The 25,189-nt window shown below is 37.5% G+C and overlaps 1 protein-coding gene, 1 non-coding gene and 1 pseudogene across 1 annotated transcript; 1 reads left to right on the top strand and 2 right to left on the bottom strand.

Annotated features, from left to right (window-relative positions):
• Positions 1-25,189, top strand: part of LOC122115690 (cytochrome P450 2C25-like) — a 451,891-nt gene that overhangs the window by 198,314 nt on the left and 228,388 nt on the right.
• Positions 237-14,708, bottom strand: LOC122115822 (annotated as a pseudogene).
• LOC122116049 lies at positions 10,994-11,100 on the bottom strand. The gene has a single exon (XR_006148866.1). It is a non-coding gene; the product is annotated as a U6 spliceosomal RNA (small nuclear RNA).

Genomic DNA, 25,189 nt, shown 5'->3' with positions numbered 1-25,189 from the left:
CTGTGTTATGGGGGCGTCTGATATCCCAATATGAGGGACCTGGATTTTGAGTAGTATAATAGAGAGGGCCCCAGCTCTAATCAAGTAGTTTTGGTACTGAGCCCAGCACAAGGATATGACTACCCTCAGGGACTAGGTTTTGGGAGCATGTAGTCAAAGGATGAGGGGTGAGTGACTTCCAAGGGAGAAGACAGATTGTACACCATCACAGCAGCAACCAGACCATCTCTTCCTCTTCATACAGGAGTGAAACAGATCTGGTATGAAGGTGGCACAGAATCAAATCCATTGGCAACTGGGGTGGTATCAAGGGCCTTTGGTTAACCATTGATGTCAGTTGAAAGTTCTGTAAAATAGTGGTTAGGAATAAAAACAGCTCCATATGAGCCAGGCCTTCTCCCTCACAAATCCATTTTCCTAGAAATAAAAAAGAGAAATATTCACTCCTTGCCTATACTATAACCATAACTATTGATACTTGTCACCTGAGGTACCTGATGAGAAAGGCATGAAGTAGTCGCTTTTCTTAAAGTTGCCATTGTCATCTAGAAAGTGGCCAGGGTCGAACATCTCTGGGTTGGGGAATTCCTTGTGGTCATACAGCACAATGTCAGTCATATTACTATGGCTGTGCCCTGGAAACAACAAATAAGCCTTGTTATATATAGTCATAGAGCTGAAAGATGCATGTAAACCAACTAATTCAATGCTTTGAGAGTTAAAGAAAAAAACATCCAAACAGAAGCAGCAACATATTCTATCAGACAGATCATGTAACAAACAGGAATGAGTCTGAGACTAGTGGCAGTCATTTTACTGAAATGCCCTCCCTTCACAGTTGAAATACTAAGTATCTGTTGCCCTAACTTCTGAATGTCTTCTCCTTATCATTAAGCTCTGGCCCTGGTGTCTGCTGGCAGCTGCTGGTTTAATTCATCACTTCAGTTTCATATCTTTTTCATGTGCAATATGGAGTCAAGTGGAAGACTTTATTTGCACCTAAATGGTTGGCGTATGTGACCATAGAACTTTCACAGATGAGCATTTGCTAATTGTTAACATCTTCTGGAATGATAGCAAGACCTAAAACCAATATAACACTACTGAGTATTTTTCATTGCCTTCTAGCCTATTTCCCTTAATATACAATGTGGGTGTTGATATTTATTAGAAATAAGATGACTTGAACAAAACTAAAGGGATGATAGAATTAGAAATGTCATAATTTTGAAATAATTCAGGGGAGGATTATAAGTTCAGGTAAGGAAAAAGTTAAATGAGTGAGTGATTTAGTAAGCAGAATTGAAGCACTTTATCACATACTTTTATTTATTTTGTACAGAGCATTTTTATTAATTATGTATCATGGTCTTATTAATTACATTGTTAATTATGTATTATTTTATTAATTACTTTAATTATGTATTATGTATTTATTATATATAAGTACATAGATTGCATTCTGCAATAGAGATATCAGACAGATACCACCTCAACACATGAAGAATTGGCATAACTAATAATAGCCTAGATAACATTACATATGTCTGCCTCTCAAAATTATTGAGACAGGCAGAAGCAGCTATGTAGGGTTTGGTTTGGATTTTTTTCCAAATGCATAACTGTAAAATAATTTCTAAAAAACAGTCACACATAGCCAGCCTCAGGAGCATTTCAAATGACTGGCTGGGACTCTTCAGTAAGGTCAACACACAGAAAACAAACAACAAACCAGGGGAAATTAATGCTTTCTGATTACTGGAAGCCGAAATGACACACTATATAGACCCCATTGTAGACCTGCCCTTTAATTGCAACCTGGATTTCAAAAGAATTAAAAGGCTATATGACTACTGAAGAAATACTAAGGTTTAAATATATGACTTATATTAGATAATATCCTTGTGTTAATGAGAACTTCTGAGTATAAATGCTGTTATTATTGGTAGAGAAACCCTTCTTAGCCCATAGATACTGAATCATTGAAGTGTAGATAGATAGATAGATAGATAGATAGATAGATAGATAGATAGATAAGATAGACAGACAGGCAGACATAGTATAAAGTGGTTTTTGACACTATAGGTATGTTTTGTTGGTAATTTTTGTTTTTGTTTTGCTTCCTTTACAGTATTAGGGTTAAACTCAGGGCCTTACATCTGAGTCACACTCAAAACCTTTTTTTTTCTTCTATTATTTCTCCAGATAAGGTCTTGTAATTCTTCCCAGGGCCAGCTTTGCATAGCAGTCCTACTACTTATTTCTAGTATAGCTGAGATCGCAGGTTTGCCCCACCACACTCAGTATTTTTTTTTGTTGAGATGAGTTCTTCCTAACTTTGTTTCTTTTATTGGCCTTGAACCATGATCCTTCTGCTCTCTGCCTCCAAATAGTTCAGGTTAGAGATGTAAGCCCCTGAGCCTGGCTAGATTTAATTTCTTTTTAATACAGAGAAAGGAAAAATTGTATGTCATACATGTATAATATATAATGTCTATAATTTCATTTAAAATCATCTGTTGCATGTTTTTAACATATATAGAACTGTTTCTTTAGATATAAAAATGATTCAAACAATTTCAAATTCATAAAGAACAGGAAAAATAGGAAGCTTGAGTAATACCTTATATTAGAAGTAACATTTAGCCTGAAAATAGTCACTAACACAAATTTAAAAGTGAAACTTCTAGGAAACTTCTAGGAAAACACAAAGAAAAACTTTGGAAGATGGTGCTGGCAAACTTTCTTCTAATGGGACCAAAGTGCACAAGTTGGAACTGATATTACTGCCCAAAGCTCAACTGGGTGGAAATTAAACATTTTTAAATTGCTTAAACATTGTTAAATATTGTTAAAGCACTGTTACTGATAAACCTCTTTAAATGTGCTGAGAATTTGGGGCCTGGAAATATTTAGCTTCCTAACTGATAACTGATAAACCTTCCTCTGGATCCCTGGCTGTCTTTCAAACAAAACAAAATCTATTGAATGGCAAGTGGTAGAGGAATGGTCAGAACCCATAAACACCAAGTCTCATTAGTTGCACTGTGGTTAAATCATTTGGTTAAAACAAGTTAAATATTCTCTGAGTTTGTACTGTTTTTCAGTATTCATGCTAATCATTGACACTCAAAACAAGTTAAGAGTTTCATAATTGCAGTATCCATTGATTAAAATGGGGGTTAGGAACATTCAGTTTTTTTCATCTTGAGAACTTGCAAACAGTTTATGATGAATGAACTCTTTATCCAGGACAAAACTAAGCAGTAATGGTTTTTTTAGTTCATTCATGAAATAGTGTTTGCAACTCACAAAGCTCTGAATTCTAAACTATTGGAATCTCACTCAACACTGAGAGACCAAGGTCTTTTATTTTGCATAAACTAAACTTGATGGCTCTTTTGTAGATTATTTACTTTATTCCCTAAGAGTATTCCCACTCTCTTCTTGATGCAAAAAAAGGGTTTTACAATAGATAAATGATATACAACATACTGAATGTTCCAATAATTATACCTAGTTACCTGATTTAAATACAGCATGATGTGTGCAATTATTAAAAACGTAACATGGAACTTGGGCCCAGTGGCTCTTACCTGTAATATTAACTACTCAGAAGGCTGAGATCTGGAGGATTACAGTTTGAAGCCAGACCTGGCAGAAATTTACATGACACTCCATCAACAAGACTACTAGCAAGGGGCTGGGAAGATGGCTCAGTGGTAGAGTGCTTGCCTTGCATGCCTGAGGCCCTGGTTTCGATTCCTCAGCACCACATAAGCAAAATGAAAAAAGCCAGAAGTGGCACTGTGGCTCAAGTGGTAGAGTGCTAGCCTTGAACTGAAGAGCTGAGGGACAGCGCCCAGGCCCAGAGTTCAGGCCCCACGACCAGACCCCCCCAAAAAAACCAAAAAAAACAAAAAAAAAAACTACTAGCAAATCAGGCTGCAGGCATGTTCCAAGTGGTAGAACACCAACCAAGAAAGTATGCCTAACAAGTGTGAGATTCTGAGTTCAAACTCCAATTCCAAAAAATAAAAGCATGGGGCTCCATAAATATAATTTTTATATTTTTATGAATTAATTCAAATATAAAATATCATATCCAATTTTTCCCATAACTTGATGGTTTGACTGGCATCTTTTCAACAGGAAAACAGCAAATTGTACAGAATACCTTTTTAGGGCCTGAAGAGCAGGTCCTGGAGCTCAATGCAGGGCCTGGATACTGTCCCTGAGCTTTATAATTCAAGAACATGCTTTATCAGTCAAACCACAACACCACTTCTGGCATTTTGATGATTAATTGGAGATAAGAAAAGTCTCATGGACTTTCCTGTGTGGGCTGGCTTAGAACCATGATCCTCCAATGTCAGCCTCCTGAGTAGCTAGGATTAGAAGCATGAGCTACCAGTACCTGTTCAATATACATTTGTAGTGAGCCCAAAATTATGAAAAACCATGCATACTGTGTGTATATCCTATATAAACACATATTGTATATATAATCATGTATAACTATTCACTGACATATTTACAGATTGTATATGCATCCAGGCATTAATATATTAGCTTAAAAATTGCTGAGTCAAGGGACCTCCTCTGGTGAAATGGAGAAGTGATTTCAGTGTCATTATTATAATTGTTATCACATTTATGTAGAATGTAAAACAATGTGTAGAAAGTAGAAAAGTAGATGCAGGATATGGTCCAATCAGTAGAGTTCTTGTCTAGGAAGAACAAAACACTGAATTTAAACCTTAGTGCTGCCAAAAATGAATGAAAAAATGGTACTGTCACTGTATGTGATACACATGTATGAAACATGTTAAAATGTACAAGTGATGTACACCAAAAAAAATAGTAGAGCAGATATGAAAGTATAAATTCATATCAAGCTTCCAGTTGGAAACATCAGTTAAGAAGATTATTTCCATTTTTATTTTTTGTTCACACTAAAACCAAAGCAAAGACATGAATGTTAGCCTTTAGTGTTTATTGCTGCCTATATCTGTGTCTCACGGTATTTTCCTACAGGAGGAGCTGCTTCTGGTCATTGCTTTTTTTTCACTAAATCCACATCTCCAGATATGACAGGTGACATACCCAAAGAGTTTTCTTATCATCTTCCCCTTCCCGTTCCCAGTGCTTGCCATAATGGGGACAACATGGCACTCTATTTTGTTTCATTGCTTCACTGAATTTTAAACCAAGTAGGACAGTCCAAGAATGACCCCAGGCATGAAAAAAATATATTTATTATGGATAATATACAGAGAAAGGAGTCTGAGTTGTCACCTGGTAATCATTTTATTGTTTTGCGATACTAGTATATTAGTAAATCAGCATTAGATAAGTATTAGCATGTGGGGTAGTGAATAAAATTATTATAAATCATTGGGGACTACAGATATGATAGTTCAGTGACACAGAAAACCCTCCCAAATGGAGAATGGATTTTCCTTGATTGGGAGGGAGAGGGGAGATGTGAGAAGGGAGGACAAGAAAGCATCCCTGGCAGGGGAAGGAGGTGAGTGATGGCTCAGAGGAGGGAACTGCAGATTGCTGCACAGCTGGAGCCAGACAGCAGAGCTCTTCTTTACACTGGAATAAAGCAGAGCTTGTATGAAGGTGGCAAGGAGGCAAACCAATTCAGAACTGGAGTGTCATCAAGGTCTCGTGGATCCACAGAGATTTTAGGTTGAAGTTCTGTAGAATGGTTGTCAGGAATAAAAACAGCCCCATGTGGGCCAGGCCTTCTCCAGCACAAATCCGTTTGCCTGAAATTTTTGTTTAAAAAAATGAAAGCAGGAAATGACTCCATGTATATAAGTGTGAGCATATGGAGCATTGCATTTGTAACTGGTAAATGTCAATGTTCCTTCAGTGGATTACTGAATGCATGGGGAGGAGGAAAGCTGTACAGATACTAGGGAATATGTAATCTTCACTAATACATTTGGTTTTTAAAAAAATCTGAGAATGGCAGCACACATACACTCTCTCTCTCTCTCTCTCTCTCTCTCTCACACACACACACACACACACACATATACACACACACTTGTAAATCTAGTACAGGAGGCTAAGACAGAAGATTCTTGAGTTGGTAACTACTTTGGGTTACATTTTTAAGATCCTCTCTAAAAAATACATCCCAAAGAAATCATACCAAACCAAATTATATTAAAAAACTGATTACCATCTTCATGTAAACATTTTATTAAATATTTCTATATGATAAATGTTCTTTAAAAATTTTTTCCTCCTCTCTTCCCCCTTTTCTCTTACACTCTAAGCTAGTTGGGGGTTGCTGAATTATTATGTCGGTTACTCTAATATGTTCCCTGCTAAATGGAGGGATCATAATTCTGGAAGACTTGTCTTCCAATAGTATTTTTTCCTGTGGTTGAGATGAGAATTTAATACAGTTTGTCCTCAACCTGAAGGCCTACTCCCATTAGTTCTTTCTTAGTATTATCCATACTTACCTAGAAGGCCTGTGACCATGTATTTTGGCATTTTCCTCCAAACCTTTGTATCTATAGAGTAATATACACACAGGGGTGGTAGACATAGACTTACCTGTGACTCCAAGGGGAATTCACCACATGGAAGTAGTGGCGAGAAACATTGCTTTCATAGTCAATTCAGAAGTCAAATCTTGACTCTGTCACTAACTACCCATGTAGCTGAGTTACTTAAACTATCTGAGCCTTAGTGTCTTCATATATTAAATGGGGATGCTAATAATTCCTTCATGAAATTTTGGCGAGAAATTAAAATAATAATAGATTTTGAATTATTACAACTTTAATCAAGGTTTCATTATTTTATTTATAAAAATTTGAGTTTCAGGTTTCTATGATAAACTTTGTATGTTCTAGAGACATCTGTGTTTTTCTAAGAAAATACATTTATATTGCTCATGTGAACTGTCCGCAGAAAAATAATGAATACTTAATGCATTATAATATTGACAGCCCAACTGTCCATTTTACCAGCCTATAGTACCTAAGCTTAAATATTATATCATTAAATTCCTTTTGGCTATGATATATTTTCCCTACAAACATCAAGACACAGACCACATTTCATGTCCTTTTTTGTACTCTGTGTCCCTCCAAGCAATAAAATTTTGCCCTTATTCAGTTTCCCAAATGTGTTCAGATTTTCTCTGAAACTCAAAATCATTTAAAAGCATAATTTTCTCATTATTTAAAATGTTTCCCTTTGTGTAAACCAAGTGAAGTTTTAAAGAAAGATTGCTGCTTTCCCCCCCATGATATCTACATGACAGATGTAAAGCAGATGTCAAAGGTCATGTCATTAGCTGGGTGCTAGCGGCTTATACCTACAATCTTAGCTCTCAGTAAGCTAAGATCCAAGGATCATGATTAGAAGTGAGCCTGGGGTAAGAAAGTCCCTGAAACCCTTATCTTCAATTAAACACACACACACACACACACACACACACAGACACACACACACACACAGAAGTACAGCTGTGGCTCAAAGTGGTAGAACACCCAAGCAATAAAGGTCAGAGACAGGGCCCAAATTCTGACTTCAAACCCCACAACTGACAAAAAAAAAAAAACCAAATCAAACAAATGAACAAACAAAAAGTCATAGCCTCAGAGAAGAAAGGTTGCTCCCTGGCCAGACACACAGCACACATTCTACAGGTGTGTCCAGGACACATCTTGGATTGAAAGAAGAGTTCTCCATGATCATTGTCGGATATATAACAAATGTTCCTGATAAGATGTCCATAAGATTATTTGACCCTGACGCTGTTGATTGAGAGCAAATGTTCTGTTCTTGTGGTCCATGACTGTCTTAGAAAAGATCTGCTCTGTCTTCCATCTACTCTCTGTCCCCTTTGAAGTATCTTAAATGTCTTAAAATTCTGCTTATGCCACTTTCTGTTTAATAATTTAGTTCAAGAAAGCGATAAATTAGTTAATACTCCCCCACAAATCCTGAGGTCTTGTAATCTGTGATTGCTTTTCACTTGATATCCTCAGTGCTCTTCTCTATCTTTTGGGAAACATCTCATTCTATAGAGGAACCTAAGGGTGACAAATGCCACAAAACATGTGGGAGGGACAGTCTAAATGAGGATTACTCTTTAGGAAGAGAGCATTATGATATATGTAAAGAAAGAATGCAAAGAATCTATGCTTTACCTTGCTCAACTTGGAAGAAATACACAGACAAACTGAAGCTTCACTAATCTGGTCCAACAGTGAGGATGCATCATGAACAAGAAAAGTGCATAGGCATTGAGTGCTGCTCTTAATCATGAGCTTAGGGCAAATACACCAGCCCCAAAAGAAGCTTCATATAAGTTCCAACTGAACCCAACTTCCACCAAAGTTATCTTGAGGTATAGCAATATTTTTTTTTATCTGATGAGAAAGGCATGAAGTAGTCACTTTTCTTAAAATTACCGCTTTCATCCAGAAAGTGGCCAGGGTCAACATCTCTGGGTTGGGGAATTCCTTTGGGTCATGTAACACAGATGTCAGTGAGGTCAATATAGTTGTGCCCTGTCAACAATACACATAGATAACTAAGCAAATTATATGGATAGATAGATCTATATCTATATATACTTAGATCTATACAGATCTATACATATATATCTAGATCTATATAGACCTATACATATACATACACACACACACACACATATATATACGTATATATACACATATATATTTTTATATATATACATATTTATGTGTATATATATGTATATATACATATATACATATATATACATATGTATACGTATGTATACGTGTATATATATATATACGTATACATATATAGATATGTGTGTGTGTGTGTGTGTGTGTGTGTGTAGTATATAAAGCCATGTGCCAGAGGCTCACACCTATAATTATAGCTACCCAGGAGGCTGAGATCTGAGGACTGCATTTCAAAGCCAGCACAGGCAAGAAAGTCTTTGAGAGTGTCGCCAATTAACCACCAGAAAACCAGCATGGTGCTGTGGCTCCAAGGGGTAGAGCACTAGCTTTAAGCTAAAAATGTCAGGGACAGTGCCTAACCTTGAGTTCAAGGCCTATGACCAACAAAATAGTTATACAGAGGTAACAGATACCATAAAAATCACTTAGTTCAATTTTTTGGTCCACAGGTCATGAAGACTTCCAACAAATGAACTGGCTTCAGAACCAATAAATATCAACACAGAAAATATGGATAAAAGGCAAGTATCTCCAAAGTTTAACAGTTCTATAGCAATAGACAAAAAGGATATTGAAGAAGATTAAAGCTCAAAGAACTCAAAAGCATGATTACAAGAAAAATTATTTCAATAAAATAAAAAGAACAGATATAAAATAAGTGAATTTGAAGAGGATATAAATACACTGCTAAATGAAATAAAACAAACAATGCAATATATCAATAAGAAGTTCAATAAAGATACAGAAACATTAAAAATTAAACTGAAATTTTGGAAATGTAAAGCTATATAAATCAAATAAAAAAACTCAATAGAAAAGAGTGGACCAAATAGTAAATATATTAGAATGGTCAAATGAAGAACTGGGAAATTTGAAAAATCCAACCTATATAATATAGGCATAGAGGAATGGGAAGAAGTCAATACTAAAGGAATAGGAAATATATTCAATAATATAATAGGAGAATATTTCCTAAATCTTTAGCAATCCAAGTGCAGGAGACCTTTAGGGCAGCAAACAGATCATATCAGAAAAGAATCACTCCATGACACATTATAGTCAAACATTAAACATTCAGAAGAAATTAAAGAGTACTGAAAACCAACAAGTCTTCCATGGTGGCAAGCCCATCAATATAACACCAGATTTCTCAACAGCAGAAACATTAAAAGCAAGGAGGATAGGTAGTCAACAACTACCCATCTATGAGGATTTGTTGTTGGGGGATTTAATTTTTTGAGTTCCAGGTAAATTTTAGATATGAGACCCCTGTCCGTTGTATGGCTGGTGAAGATCTTCTCCCAATCTGTGGGCTTTCTATTGATCTTGCTAGCTATGTCCTTTGCCATGCAGAAACTCTGAAATTTCATGCAGTCCCATTTGTCCAACCTTTCTTTGATTTGTTGTGTTTCTGGGTCTCTATTCAGAAAATTTCGGCCTGTGCCAAGGAAACCTAGGGCTTCTCCTATTCCATTCTGTAATGTTTTCAGAGTGTCTGCTTTGACTCCGAGGTCTTTGATCCATTTAGAGTTGATTCTGGTGCAGGGTGATATATAAGGATTGAGCTTTAGTTTTCTACAAGTGATTAATTTTTCCAGCACCATTCTATTTTTTTTAGCTCCCTTATTGAAGATTAGATGGCTATAGGTCTATGGGTTCATTTCTGGATTTTCAATTCTATTCCATTGGTCCTGAGGTCTATTCTTGTGGCCAGTACCAAGCTGTTTTGATTACTATGGCTTTGTAGTAGAGTTTGAAATTTGGTATTGATATTCTTCCAGCACTGTTCTTTCTGTTAAGGATTATTTTTGCTATTCGAGGTCTTTTATTGTTCCATATGAATTTTTGGATTGCCTCTTCTATTTCCTTGAAGAATGAGCTTGGAATATTGAATTTGTAGACAGCCTTGGGAAGTATTGCCATTTTCACGATGTTGATCCTTCCAATTCAGGAGCATGGGAGGTTTTTCCACTTTCTAAGTTCTGTTTTGATTTCCTTTTTCAAGTTTTTAAACTTTTCATCATAGATGTCCTTCACGTCTTTGGTTAAGTTAATTCTTAGGTATTTTATTTTTTGTGGGGCTATTATGAATGGAGTTGCTTTCCTGATTTCAGCCACGCTTTTCTCATTGTTGGCATACAGAAAAGACATTTGATTTTATACCCTGCTACTCTGCCATCCAGAATACAGTACCTTACCCTTCTTCCCTCCATTCCTGTGCCCCCATTTGTCCCTACTCCAATGTTTCCATTTCCTGGTATTTTTTTTTTTATAAAAATATGGAACACTTCACAAATATGACTGTCACCCCTGCACAGGGGTCATGCTAATTTTCTCTGTATTGTTCCCATTTTACCATATGTGCTGTCTAAGCCAGCACCATACTAAAAATTTTAAACATATAAAAAGAAGAATCCCAGGCATTCATACATAGTGAGACCACTTTTAGGAAAGGAACACAAAGGCTTAATGTCTATGTGCATCTGAGCATACAAAGTAATATGTTTATTGGAATGAACTGCAGGAAATGTAAACAAGAGTTTTTGTTTTTTGCTGCTTTTGTTTTCTTTACTTTTGGTTCTGTTTGTTCATTTATCTTTCTCTGGGAATGTAAGGAGGAGCAGAAATGGAGGGACACAGGATGAACAAATGCAACAGTGGAACTCACTAGACACTGTGTTGAAAATGAACTACAACTTGTGGGTGGGGATGAAAGGGAAAAACTGAGAGAGCCATGGAAGGAGTGGCATTATCTAAGAAGAAATGTACTCTATCTGACATGTAACTGTAACCCCTCTGCACATCACTTTTATAATAAAAAAATAAAAAGAAGAAGAATCATTACAGAGAATAGATCTGACTCAAAATATAATCATATTCATGTTCAAAATTCATACATAAATAACAGTACAGAGTAAATTTCCCTAATGTTATTTTTTAAAAAGCTTCCAAAATCTACTTAAGATACCAAACTTTACTGTGAAATATCAAGCTTAAAATCATTCCTGACAATCATAAATGAAATAAAGATCACCACCAATTTTGTTTTATACCATGCTGGCTGCAGTGCAAAATTTCAACAAAGCAAAATTATAGAATAGGAAAGAAGAGGAAAAGCAAGCATAAATTATTAACCCAGATGTTATGGTAATACACCCTAAAATTCCAAACATGTCTACAGTTATTATGAGGTAATCAGCATGATTAAAGCAATTACATTTCTATATATCAGGTACAAATGATAGGAAAGGCACCATAAAAATAATAACAATCAATCCAAGAACTGGTGGCTCATGTCTGTAATACTAGCTACTCAGGAGGCTGAGATCTGAGGATCATGGTTCAAAGCCAGTTCAGACAGGAAAGTCCATGAATCTCTTATCTCCAGTTAACCACCAGAAAACTGGAAATGGCACTGTAGCACATACTGGTAGATCACTAGCTTTGAGGAAGTGAGCTCATAGACAGGGGATAGGCCCTGAGTTCAAGCCACAAGGCCAACATAAAAATAAAATAATAACAGTCAAAACACTGCATATTTAGAGAAAACCTATGAATATATTTGTGATTGGCACTATTGAAAATAAAATATTACTTGGAAAATAAAGTAAAGAATAGGCAAATTGGAAACATGACTCATTCATGTATTGAAGAAATCAAGGTAACATTTTCCCCAAAACTTATCTAGACCTTTATTGTAGGCATAAGAAACATCCCAGCAGAACATTTTGAGAAATTGATTAAAAAAATAAGCTTGTGCATTCATTTGGAAATTTTAAAAAAGTATAGAAACAGAAGAAGAGGGAGGAGGAGGAGGAAGAAGAGGAGGAGCAAGAGGAGGAGGAGGAGGAGGAAGAAGAAGAAGAGGTGGAGGTGAAGGTGGGAGAAAGAAAAAGATGAAGAAACGAAGAAGACCCCCAAACAAAAAGAATTTAAGGGTAGAACAAAATTGGAAAGTTCACAGTGCCAGATACCATGGATATTATTGCATGGATATACAACCCCAAACTTACTATAATGCAAACTCTCCTGAGCAGCCAACTGTGAGACTTTTGCAGCTCTCTCATGTGATGTGCAGGAGAATCCCACAGTGAACTCAGGAATTCAGGCTCCCTACTGAGGCTCAGCAGAGAAGGAACAAGCTCACCTTGGGAATGATGTAGTCTCTGAATTTAACATCACGGGTCATTGCATGGGGCCGGTTGTTGGGTATGAGGACAATGTATCTCTGGATCTCATGAAGCATAGCATCTGTGTAGGACATGTGGCTCCTGTCCTACATGCAGGGGACAGAAATAGAATGTAGGAGTCTGGAGGAAGATGGCAGAGGAGAAGCTGGGGGTAAACAAGCTTTTGTGTAGAAACCAGTTTTAGTGTTCCAGTGGAAAATTGAAGGCTACATCATTCCCAAAGTACGCAACTTTTGTCTATGCTGTACCTCAGTGCTCTTCATGTTCCCAGATCCATAGAATAATCTCAATTCTCTGCAAACAGAAGAAGAGTAAATATAAAACTCTTACATGTTTCAGCTTAATAGATTTTGCAGCTGCTTCCAGTTTGGGGTTGTTAAAACTTGGACACAGGTCTCATGTCTGGCAGGATATGTCTTCTGATTTTGTTCTACATCTTTGAAATTGTTTGGCTATTCATAGGTGTTAATGATACATGTTCAGTTTGTTAATCTTGTAAAGACTGCCAAGGGAATTTTTTTGCATGGATATCAATAGATTGATGTGAAACTGTGGAAAGGAGCAATGGTGAGTAGCTAGGATAACAGGAAGGAGCCATCAGTGCCAGATATTTAGCTTCTTTTGAACACTTTACTGTACCTGCTAGGGTGTCCAGAACAGTGCTGGAAAGACTGGTGGTCGTGGGAATTCTTCTTTCCCACAAGGGAAGTCGAGAGGCTTTACTACCTCACTCCCAAAATGATACCTTCAATAGATTTTGTAAATATCCTTAATCAGATAGGGAACTTTTTACTCTTCTATGACTTTGATCATAAAAATGTGTACAATTTTATCAAGTTTATTCTCTGCATCTATTTCCTTACTTAAAGCACATATCAAACTTTTATTATTGCATTTGGATTAGTGTAATCCAAATCTGGTCTTTGTAAGCAGGAAAGAGTCCTTTCTTTATTTCCTTTCAGTATACCAAGATTAACAGAGAATCCAGCCAACGGTCATGTGAAATGCTCCTCAGAGAGGCTTTGTGCCACTGTTGTCAATAAATTAGATTCCAGATAAGATTTTTTTTAATGAAAACTACATGTTCTATGCATGTGACACTCGATCACATAGGTGAAGTTGAGACAAAAATGACACTTCAGTTATTGTTTATCGTACTACTCTCCTCAATAAGTAGATATCTGCTAGCTCTTTCCATCATAGAGACTGGGCTTTTATGTGTACTTAAAACCAATGGTATGAGACTTTAATACCACATTAAATAATAATTTTAAACAACTCTCCATGTCCAAATGAAGACAAACTGCATAGCAATGTTATAGATCAGTTATATAGTTCTTTGGTTTTGTGTTTACCCTCCAGAAGATCACATTGCTAAACAAATCAAATATCCATTGATAAGAAGTGAGGTGAGCAGATACTACAGACATTCAAATACAATCTTCCCTTAAAAAACACAATCCAGAAGACCATAGGAACATGGTGGTGATACAGCTGGGCTATATGTGAGCTCTCTCCAAGAAACCAGCTTTTGCAGTTCAAGAAATAATTCACTTTGGGAAAAATCACACCAAGTGAGCCATAATAGTACAGAGATTCTGCCCAGTGAGAAAAAATTCAGGCAGTTTGCACTAGAAGACAGACTTGAGCACAAGCAGTTGCTATGGCAGCTGGCGGCTGCCAGCGGCTGCCATGGGACTGGACAGACAAACCTGGAGCAAATGCGCTGGGGACTGAGAACCACATTTCTTCACTCACCTCCACTGTGGAATGGACAACCAGGAGCAGAATTCCACATCGTGCTAATCACTGGTGCAGATCAGGACTGGTTGAAAACCCAAGGAAAACCCTGAGTGTCCCTACTCCTTCCCATGGAACAGCTCAGGGAAGGCAGCCTCCTCTCCACCACCGGAGAATGATGCCATATTGGATACTGGCAGAGACTCTGCCATAATAGCTAGCAGATTACTAGGGACACAAAAGCAGCAGGCAACACCATTTTTCTTCAGGGCAAGGAATTGGACCTGTGAGAGTCGGCTCCGCGCAGGGGGAGGTTGCCCCACCCAGAAGAGAGGAAGTCCTCACCCCCCAGAGCAGATCAACCTTCACTATCTGGTGAAGGTAAGTGATTGGGGGGGGGGGGTGGAAACAGCCACGACTCCCTGCAGGCAGCTAAGAAATTCTACCATACCTAAGCCTAACTGGCAGCTTATCCGACTGCAAGAATCTCACTAAAATTCATTAAAAATAAAAAAACTGGACAGGCTACAAAAGCCGAGAGAGGGTATAGTTTAGTGGCCCAAAGGGGGCTCCCCAATTTGGAAAAAGTCACTGACTCCAGACAGGCCAAAACCCCAACCACGCACAAGCTCAGTCCCAGCAGCAAGAAAGTCTCCAGCCACCTCTTCTCCGCAGCACAAAGTAAAAAAAAAAAAAAAAAAGCAGTTCATGCTTTTTAGTCTGGGAAGAAGGTCGCAAAGTCCCCAACCCTGTAAAACAGAACATTTTTCTGCGCACCCAAACAAGCTGATTTGAGAATCCAATCAAACAACCGGGAAAACTGACCATTACAAGCAAATAAAGATGCCATCAAGTGACTGGAATCCAGACTTAGGGGAGACAGAAGAGCCTCCAAATAAGTAGAAGATACTTTTTTCTCTTTTTCCTTTTTCCCCAATTATATTTTTTTTCATTTTTTTAACTTCTTTAAAAAATTTTTTGCTCGTTCTCTTTAATTTTTGTAACTAGTTCAACTCTCTGTTACCTTTTTACCTGTCAGCTTATGTGTTTTTGTTTTTAGTTTTGTTTTCTTGTTTTTCCTTTTCACAACAAACCTGTTGAGTTTTTTCCTTCCTCATTGCTGTTCTGTTCACAACTGGATTACAGCCTATGGTAACCATTTGGCTTCCTCCATAACGGTGTATAGACTTAATTCAGAGTATAAATTGATTACCCAGTTCTCTACTGCACAATTAGTACTCTTAATTTTAGTATTATTATTTCATATGTACATAATTGTTTTAAATTTTTATTTTTATATGTATTTTTCTTTCCTTTTTGTTTTTGTTTGGGGTATTTTTTGTTTTTGTTTTTGTTCTTTTTTGTTGTTTGGTTTTTTTCTTATTTTGTTGTTTTAATTTTTGTTCTCTTTCTTACTTAGAAGTTAGTCATAACTTTCCTCCCTCTGTTCCTTTTCTTTGCTACATCCCTCTGATATGATTTTTCTCCTCCTATATTTCATTGTATATCTTAATCTTTCCTCTAACTGCACCTCACCCATTTACATGTATTTCTACTCCTTAAGTACTTCTGTTTTCTTTACTCTGTTGATCCCCAAGAGTGAAAGGTGAGATATACTATATTGGTAGTCAGTGAGACTGTGCCAAAGTAGCTCAGGGTGTTATCCCTTCTGCCCAAACCATCCTAACCTCAGAACAAAGCTACTCGCTAATCACTGCTTATAATCCCTACTTCTGAAACACAGTACCCTACACCTGATAAAGATAAACAGAGATAAATGAGGGAATACCTATCAACAATTGGGAACCTCTAAAATCAGTGCAAAGATACTTCCCAGGTGTGTATTTTTTCCTAAAACTGTGCTCAGTGGTAATACCATGTCTACTCACATATCCAATAGAGGAGTGATAGAGTGAAATACCTATTTGGATTGTGTACCAAAGACTGCACACCCCCAAGGCTCTGAGTTGGTGCTTATCTTAAAATTGTGTGCTGGTGAGGGACTGGATATACTTTCTTCTCCAACAAAGGAGAAATATAGGGAAAACACCTATTTTTGAGTGGAAACCTCCAAAGTCTGTGCAACTGAAGAGCTTTGGGTTTAGGCTCGCCATAAAATTGTGTTCTGGTGGGGAAGTGGAGACATTTTCAATTGCAAAAAGGAGAAATATAGTGAAAGTACCCATTTTGAGTGTGAACCTCCAATTCCTTTGTAACTAACTACAGGGCTCTGGGAGGGGACTGATTTTAGAAGTGTGATTTAGTAGGTAATTGATATAATCTTACTCCTCCAAAAGGTGATATACTGTGAAAACTCCCATTGTTAATTGTAAACCTCTAAAGTCTGTGCTCTGGGTTTGTGCTGGTCTTAGTTGTCTGTTCTGGTGTGTAATAGGATATAATAACACTCCCAAAAAGGTGAGATAGTTTGAAAATATCCATCATTAATTATAAACTTCCAAAGTGTGGGCAACTACAGGGCTCTGGGTTGGTACTTGTGTTCTAGTGAGAAACTGGATTTGCTTTCACTCCCAAACGGGCAGAACAAGCCACAGAAACAAAAGAAAAATGACAGGTCATGGAATTTCAAATCCCACCCAGGATAAACAGGCAACAGAGCGGTTAATAATAATGATAAATCCAGAATGTATCTCTCAAAATGCTTTACAAACACTACTGGTAAACAAGCTTAATGAAAAAATTGAAAGCCTACATAAGGCTATGAGTGAGCATGATGAGGCAAACAAAAGATTAATAGAAGATTCATGAAATCCACAACCAGAAAGCTGAATGAATTCCCACAAAAGGAAAGTGAGTCCAGTGAAAGTATAGCCACTCAACTAAGGGATTTGAGAGTGAACATGGAAAACAAATCAAGAAGGCAAAGAAATCCATACAAGATCTAAAACAAAGCTCCAACAAAGAAATTGAAGGCATTAAAACTGAGCAATTAGAAGGAGGGGGAAAAAAAAAGTAGAAAATCTGGACAGTAAGCTAGACTATTCAGAAGACTATATCTCTGGGATAGAAGACAGCCTAGACATTATAGAGTAAAACATACAAGTATTCAAAACAAATCCAAAAAATATGATAGATCTATTCCACATAGAGAAGAAACCTTCAGAAGGCCTAATTTAAGGCTAATGGATATTGAAGAGGGTCTAGCAACAGAAGCCAAAGTTCTAGGAAATTTATTTAACAGAATCCTAGAGAGAACTTCCCAAACATGCAAAAAAAAAAAAAAAAGGCCCATTCAGATACAAGAAGTTTTAGAACCCCAAACAGACCAGACCAGAACAAGACATCCCTCCACCACATTGTAATCCACACAGGATCAATAGAAACTGAGAAAAGGATCCTTAATGCTGTCAGAGAGAAATGAATCACCTATAAAGGGAAACCAACCAGGATAACTAGATCTTGCAGCAGACACCACGAGAGCAAGAACAGCCTGGAACAATTATCAACCAAGAATAGTGTACCCAGCTAAACTCTCTGTCATAACTAAGGGAAAATAAAAACCTTCCATAGCAAAGAAAAACTGAAACAATGTAGCTCCACTAAACAAGCACTACAAAATATAGTTAAAGATGTCTTATACATAGAGAACCAACTAGAACACAATGAAGTAAGAGAAACAGCCCCCAAACAAAGAATCAGATAAACATAGGCAGAACCTAGGTGACACAGCCCCTAAGAATGACAGGAACTACCAAACAGCTCTCAAACTTAACTCTCAATATTAATGAAGTTAAATCTCCAATCAAATGACATAGAATCTGTAGTTGAATCAAAAAACAGGATCCGTCTATCGGCTCTCTCCAAGAGATGCATCTTCCCTACAAAAACAAACATATTCTGAAAGTGAAAGGCTGGAATAAAATCTACCAAGCAAATGACCCCCACAAACAGGTTGGAGTAGTAATTCTAATATCAAATAAAATAAATTTCAAATTAAAATTAGTGAGAAGAGATAAAGAAGGACACTACATACTTACAAAAGGATCTCTCCTCCAGGAAAATATAATAATTCTAAATATTGATTCACCAAATACTGGAGCACCCAAATTTATCCAAGAAACACTACTTTCCCTAAAATCATACATAGATCCAAAGACATTGATTGTTGGTGATTTTAACACACAACTTTTCAGGCTGGATAGATTAACAGCAAAAACTCAACAGAGAAACAACAGATCTAAACAACTGCATAGATCAACTAGACTTAACATACTATAGAATATTTCATCCATCAAGAACAGATTACACATTTGTCTCAACAGCACATGGAACAGTCTCCAAAATAGACCACATTTTAGGTCACAAAAAATTGCCCAAATTCAGAAACATTGGAATTATGTCCTGCATTCTCTCAGACCACAGGGAATAAAATTAGAACTCAACACCAAATGCCACCAAAGAAAATCCTATAATACAAGGAGGCTGAATAAACAACACACTTTTGAACCAGGAATGGGTCATGGAAGAGGTTCAATTCAAATGTTTATGATATTTAACAAAAATGAACATAAAAATTACCAGCTCCTCTGGGACATGGCAAAGGCATTACTCAGAGGAAAGCTCTGAGTTCTTACATAACAAATTAGAGAGATCTCAAACTATCAATTTAATGATGCACCTTAAGCTCCTTGAAAAAGAGCAACAAACCAAATCCCAATCCAGTAGATGGAAACAAATAATTAAAATTAAATCAGGATTAAATAAATTAGAGTCCAAAAAAACCATAGAGAGAATCAACAAAACAAAGTATTGGTTCTTCGAAAAAATTAACAAATTGACAGACCCTTCACAAATCTTATCAGAAAAAGAAGAGAACACATCCAAATAAACAAACTCAGAGATGAGAATGGGAACATCACCATAGGAACATCCAAGATTTAGAACATTATAAGGGAATACTTCTCAAAACTTTATGCTAATAAGTTTGAGAATCTGGATGAAATGGAAGAATTTCTAGCAAATATTGATATGCACAAACTAAACTAAGATGAGTCAAACCAACTTAACAGACCCATATTAAGCATCAAAATAGAAATAGCAATAAGAGACCTCCCATCCAAGAATAGCCCAGGACCAGATAGGTTAACTGCTGAATTCTGCCAGGCCTCAACAATACTCCTCTAACTCTTCAATGAAATTGAAAATGAAAGCTCACTACCAAACTTCTATGAAGTCATCATACCCTCATCCCAAAACCAGGCAGGAACTCATAAAAGAAAGAGAACTATAGACCCATTTCTTTGATGAACATTGGTGCAAAACTTTTCAACAAAATTTTGGCCAATCAACTTCAAAAACTCATCAAAAAAAAAAAAAAAGTACACCACGATCAAACAGGATTCATTTCAGGGATGCAAAGCTAGTTAAATATATGCAAACCAATTGATATAATTCATAAAATAAGCAAGATCAGGGATAAGAACCATGTAGAAAAAGCATTTGACAAGATCCAACACTCCTTTATGATGAAAGCTCTGGAAAAGCTATGAATCCAGGGAACATTTCTCAAGAGAATAAAGGCTGTGTATGACAAACCTATAGCCAGTATTATACTTAATGGCAAAAAGCTAAAGCCATTTCCTTTAAAGTCTCCACTCCTCTTCAATTTAGTATTAGAGTGCCTAGTTAGAGCAATCCGACAAAAAACAAACATAAAGGGGATACAAATAGGGAAAGATGAAGTAAAACTCTCACTTTTTGCAGATGACTTGATCTTGTATTTAAAGCACCCCATGAACTCTATTCCCAAGTTAGTTGAGCTGATTCTAAATTTGGCAAAGTAGCAGCATATAAAATTAACTCTCAAAAAATTAATGGCATTCCTGTATGCTAATAATGAGAAGATCATGGCTGAAATCAGGAAAGCAACTCCTTTTATAATAGCCTCACAAAAAATAAAATACCTAGGAATTAACTAAAGAAGTGAAGGACCTCTATGATGAAAACTTTAAAAACCTGAAAAGGGAAATTAAAGCAGAAGTGGAAAATCTTCCTATGCTTCAGGATAGGGAGGATTAACATTGTGAAAATGGCAATACTGCCAAAGGCTATCCACAAATGCAATTCAATACCCATCAATTCTTCAATGAAATAAAAGAAGAAATCCAAAAATTCATATGGAACAATAAAAGACCCCAAATATCAAAAACAATCCTTAGCAGAAAGAATAGTGCTGGAGGAATATCAATACCAGACTTCAAACTCTACTACAAAGCCATAGTAATCAGAACAGCTTGGTACAGGCACAAGAACAGGCCTTAGGACCAATGGAATAGAATGGAAGATCCAGAACTGAAGACCCAGTAATGAACCCACAGACCTATAGCCACCTAATCTTCGATAAGGGAGCTAAAAATATACAAAGGAAGAAAGATCGTGTCTTCAGTAAATGGTGCTATCAAAATTGGTTAAAAACTTAGAAAACTAAAACTATATCCATATATATCACCCTCCACCAGAATCAACTCCAAATGGATCAAAGACTTCTAAGTCAAAGCAGATACCATGAAAACATTACGGGAAGGAATAGGAGAAACTCTAGGGCTCCTTGGCACAGGCCGAAATTTTCTTAATAAAGACCCAGAAACACAACAAACAAAGAAATGTTGGACAAATAGGATTACATGAAACTGCAGAGCTTCTGCATGGCAAAGGACATAGCTAGGAAGATTAATAGAAAGCCCAGGATTGGGAGAAGATCTTCACTAGCCTTACAATGCACGAGGGCCTCATATCTAAAATATACTTAGAACTCAAAACATTAAATCCTCCAAAAACAAATCCTCAAAGAAACAACTGCACCATCAACAAGTGGGCTGACTTAAAGAGAGACTTCTCTGAAAAGAAATAAGAATGGCCAATAAACACATGAAGAAATGTTCAACTTCTCTGGCCATAAAAGAAATGCAAATCAAAACAACATTGAGATACCACCTCACCCCAGTTAGAATGGTTATAATCAAGAACTCTAATAACAACAGATGCTGGAGGGGAGGTGGCCAAAAGGGAGCCCTACTGCATTGTTAGTGGGAGTGTATACTTGTTCAACCACTTTGGAAAGCAGTATGGAGGTTCCTCAAAAGACTCCACATAGAGCTCCCCTATGAGCCAGCAATTCCACTTTAGGGCATTTACCCAAACAATGACAAACAAGGCTATTCTAAATCTACCAGCTATGTGTATTGCAGCATTATTCACGTGGTGTTGTCTTCATTGGCTACCTAATGAAACCTACCTATTTAATACGCCTTACCTATGGTGCCATGACTCGGATGGGGTTTTTGAGTTGGAAATATTAGAATTTCCCAACCACCCCTTTTCCATGAACCTAACTGCCTGGAGACACCACTTGAGACTTTTCACCAATACCATTGCTGGCCTTCACATCCACGTCCACACTATTTCTCTACTCTGGTGAGTGAAACTACTGTCTACAGTTCTCTGTTGCTCAGTCTCTGTCCAGATGTGGTGCCACGCCAGAGACCTCCTATGGTCTTTAGCCAAAAGGCTGGTCACCTCCAAAGCTGAGGACGCTTGATTTAGGGGCTTGGCCATTTCTCTGTCGAGGGCTTTAGGGGAAGTCAGGACGCTGCTTCTGCCTGGTCAGCTCTCCTTCACTCACCAGACTGACTCTCCTACACATTTAATGGGTGCTGTGAGTCACACCCAAGCCATGAAACTCCTATGAAATGCCTCCTGCGCCCCCTGGAAAGCCAGAGTGCCTAATTTTTATGTTATTCTCAGTTTTAAACAGTTTTTGCCACTGCAATGGTAAATTGTCGGAAGTCTGTTTACTTTCAGGCTCTCTTTGCTCTCTCTCTCTGCCAACCATGTCTAACTTTCTCTATCTCTCCCTTTCTCTTTTCTACAACATTTTTGGCTTGTGCCCTGAAGAGTGGGATGCAGGCTGGTTCCCAAGGATCCTAGGTTCCCTCTCAAAGGCTAGCCGTTCTAGGTTTGAAAATTGTCAGAGTTTTCATTTGTGTAGGTTTTCTTTGCTTTTTTTCAGAAACTTGCCAACTTGGCCACATGGTGGGTTAAGAGTTGGGTCTCATCTGACTCTTAACCTTCCACCAAGCTTACTACTACACCCACTTCTGCAGCCTCCCCCACCAGTCACAATATTTGCGGCCTTCCCAGTGAGGTACACCCCATTTTGCGGCCTCCCCTGTGAGGCCCTCCCCTCTTTTGCAGCCTCCGAAGTGAGGTGCACCCCCCATTTGTGGCCTCCCCAGCGAGGACTCCTCTGTTTTGTGACCTCCCCCATGAGATGCCCCCTCTTTTGCAGCCTCTTCTGCAAGGCTCCCACTCTGTGGCCTCTACTGCAAGGCCCCCTCCCCTGTGGGACTCCTCCTCTGCCTTTATAGTGGGGGTAGAAACGGAAGTTCCATGTGTGCTAGAAGCAATGCACCCTCACTGTCAAAATCTTTAGCTCTTGCTTCAAAACTCTGGCAAAGTAGCAGGGTATAAAATTAACCCTCAAAAATCAATGGCTTTTCTGTATGCCAACAATGAGAAAAGTGTGGCTGAAATCAGGAAAGCAACTACATGCATAATAGCCCCACAAATAATAAAATATCTAGGAATTAACTTAACTAAAGAAGTGAAGGACCTCTATGATGAAAACTTTAAAAACCTGAAAAAGGAAATCAAAACAGAACTTAGAAAGTGGAAAAACCACCCATGCTCCTGGATTGGAAGGATCAACATTGTGAAAATGGCAATACTTCCCAAGGCTATCTACAAATTCAATGCAATACCTATCAATATTCCACCCTCATTCTTCAAGGAAATAGAAGAGGCAATCCAAAAATTCATATGGAACAATAAAAGACCTCGAATAGCAAAAACGATCCTTAACAGAAAGAACAGTGCTGGAGGAATTTCAATACCAAATTTCAAACTCTACTACAAAGCCATAGTAATTAAAACATCTTGGTAATGACTCAAGAACCTCAGGACCAATGGAATAGAATTGAAAACCCAGAAATGAACCCACAGACCTATAGCCATCTAATCTTCGATAAGGGAGCTAAAAAAATAGAATGGAAGAAAGACAGCCTCTTCAGTAAATGGTGCTGGCAAAACTGGTTAATCACTTGTAGAAAACTGAAGCTAGATTCTTATATATCACCCTGCACCAGAATCAACTCTAAATGGTCCAAAGACCTCCGAGTCAAAGCAGACACTCTGAAAACATTACAGGATGGAATAGGAGAAACCCTAGGTCTGTTTGGCACAGGCCAAAATTTTCTTAATAAGGACCCAGAAACACAACAAATCAAAGAAAGGTTGAACAAATAGGATTGCATGAAATTGCAGAGCTTCTGCTTGACAAAGGACATAGCTAGCAAGATCAATAGAAAGCCCACGGATTGGGAGAAGATCTTCACTAGCCATATAATGGACAAGGGTTTCATATCTAAAATATACCTGGAACTCAAAAAATTAAATTCCCTAACAACAAATCCTCAAAGAAACAACTGCCCAATAAATAAGTGGGCTAAAAACTTAAAGAGAACTTCTCTGAAGAGGAAAGAAGGATACCAATAAACACATGAAGAAATGCTCAACCTCTCTAGCCATAAAAGAAATGCAAATCCAAACAACATTGAGATACCACCTCACCCCAGTTAGAATGGCTATAATCAAGAACTCTAATAACAACAGATGCTGGAGGGGATGTGGACAGAAGGGAACCTTACTGCATGTTGGTGGGAGTGTAAACTTGTTCAACCACTTTGGAAAGTAGTATGGAGGTTCCTCAAAAGACTCCACATAGAGCTCTTCTATCACCCAGCAATCCCACTTTTGGGCATTTACCCAAATGATCACAAACAAGACTATGCTAAAGCTACCAGCACAACTATGTTTATTGCAGCATTATTTACCATAGCTAAGATATGGAACCAACCCAGATGCCCGTCAGTAGATGAATGGATCAAGAAAATGTGGTTTATATACACAATGGAATTCTATGCCTCCATCAGAAAGAATGACATTGCCCCACTTGTTAGGAAATGGGAAGATTTGGAAAAAATTCTGTTAAGTGAAGTAAGCCAGGCCCAAAGAAACATAGGTCCCATGGTTTCCCTTATTTGCAATAACTAGTATATGTCTGAGAGAAACAGAAACTGTCAGACAAGTTGATGTTAGGTGAAATGAACCCCAAGATAAGTATTCAAATGTTTTTTTCTTTCTTGTGATTGTTTCCAACATATTTATAAGATGATTTCTTTGTTGCTTTGTACGTACCTCCCCCATGGTATAATGGGTTACAGGTACACCATTACAACAATGAGATGTACAAGTCGTTATGTCGAAAAACGAAATGAACCCCAAGGTAAGTATTCAAATGTTTTTTCTTTTATGCGATTGTTTCTAACATATTTATAAGATGATTTCTTTGTTGCTTTGTATGTCCCTCCCCCATGGTTTAAACCCCTTCTTTCACTGTATTTGATGTTGATATAATTTGTGGAGGGGAAGGGAAAAAACAAATCGTTTAACTAGGGATAC

The sequence above is a fragment of the Dipodomys spectabilis genome, unplaced genomic scaffold (assembly GCF_019054845.1).
Source record: "Dipodomys spectabilis isolate Male_0828 unplaced genomic scaffold, ASM1905484v1 ptg000125l, whole genome shotgun sequence".
NCBI classification, from domain to species: domain Eukaryota; kingdom Metazoa; phylum Chordata; class Mammalia; order Rodentia; family Heteromyidae; genus Dipodomys; species Dipodomys spectabilis.
The sequence above is the reverse complement of the archived record's forward strand: the minus strand, read 5'-3'. Positions and strand labels throughout refer to the sequence as shown.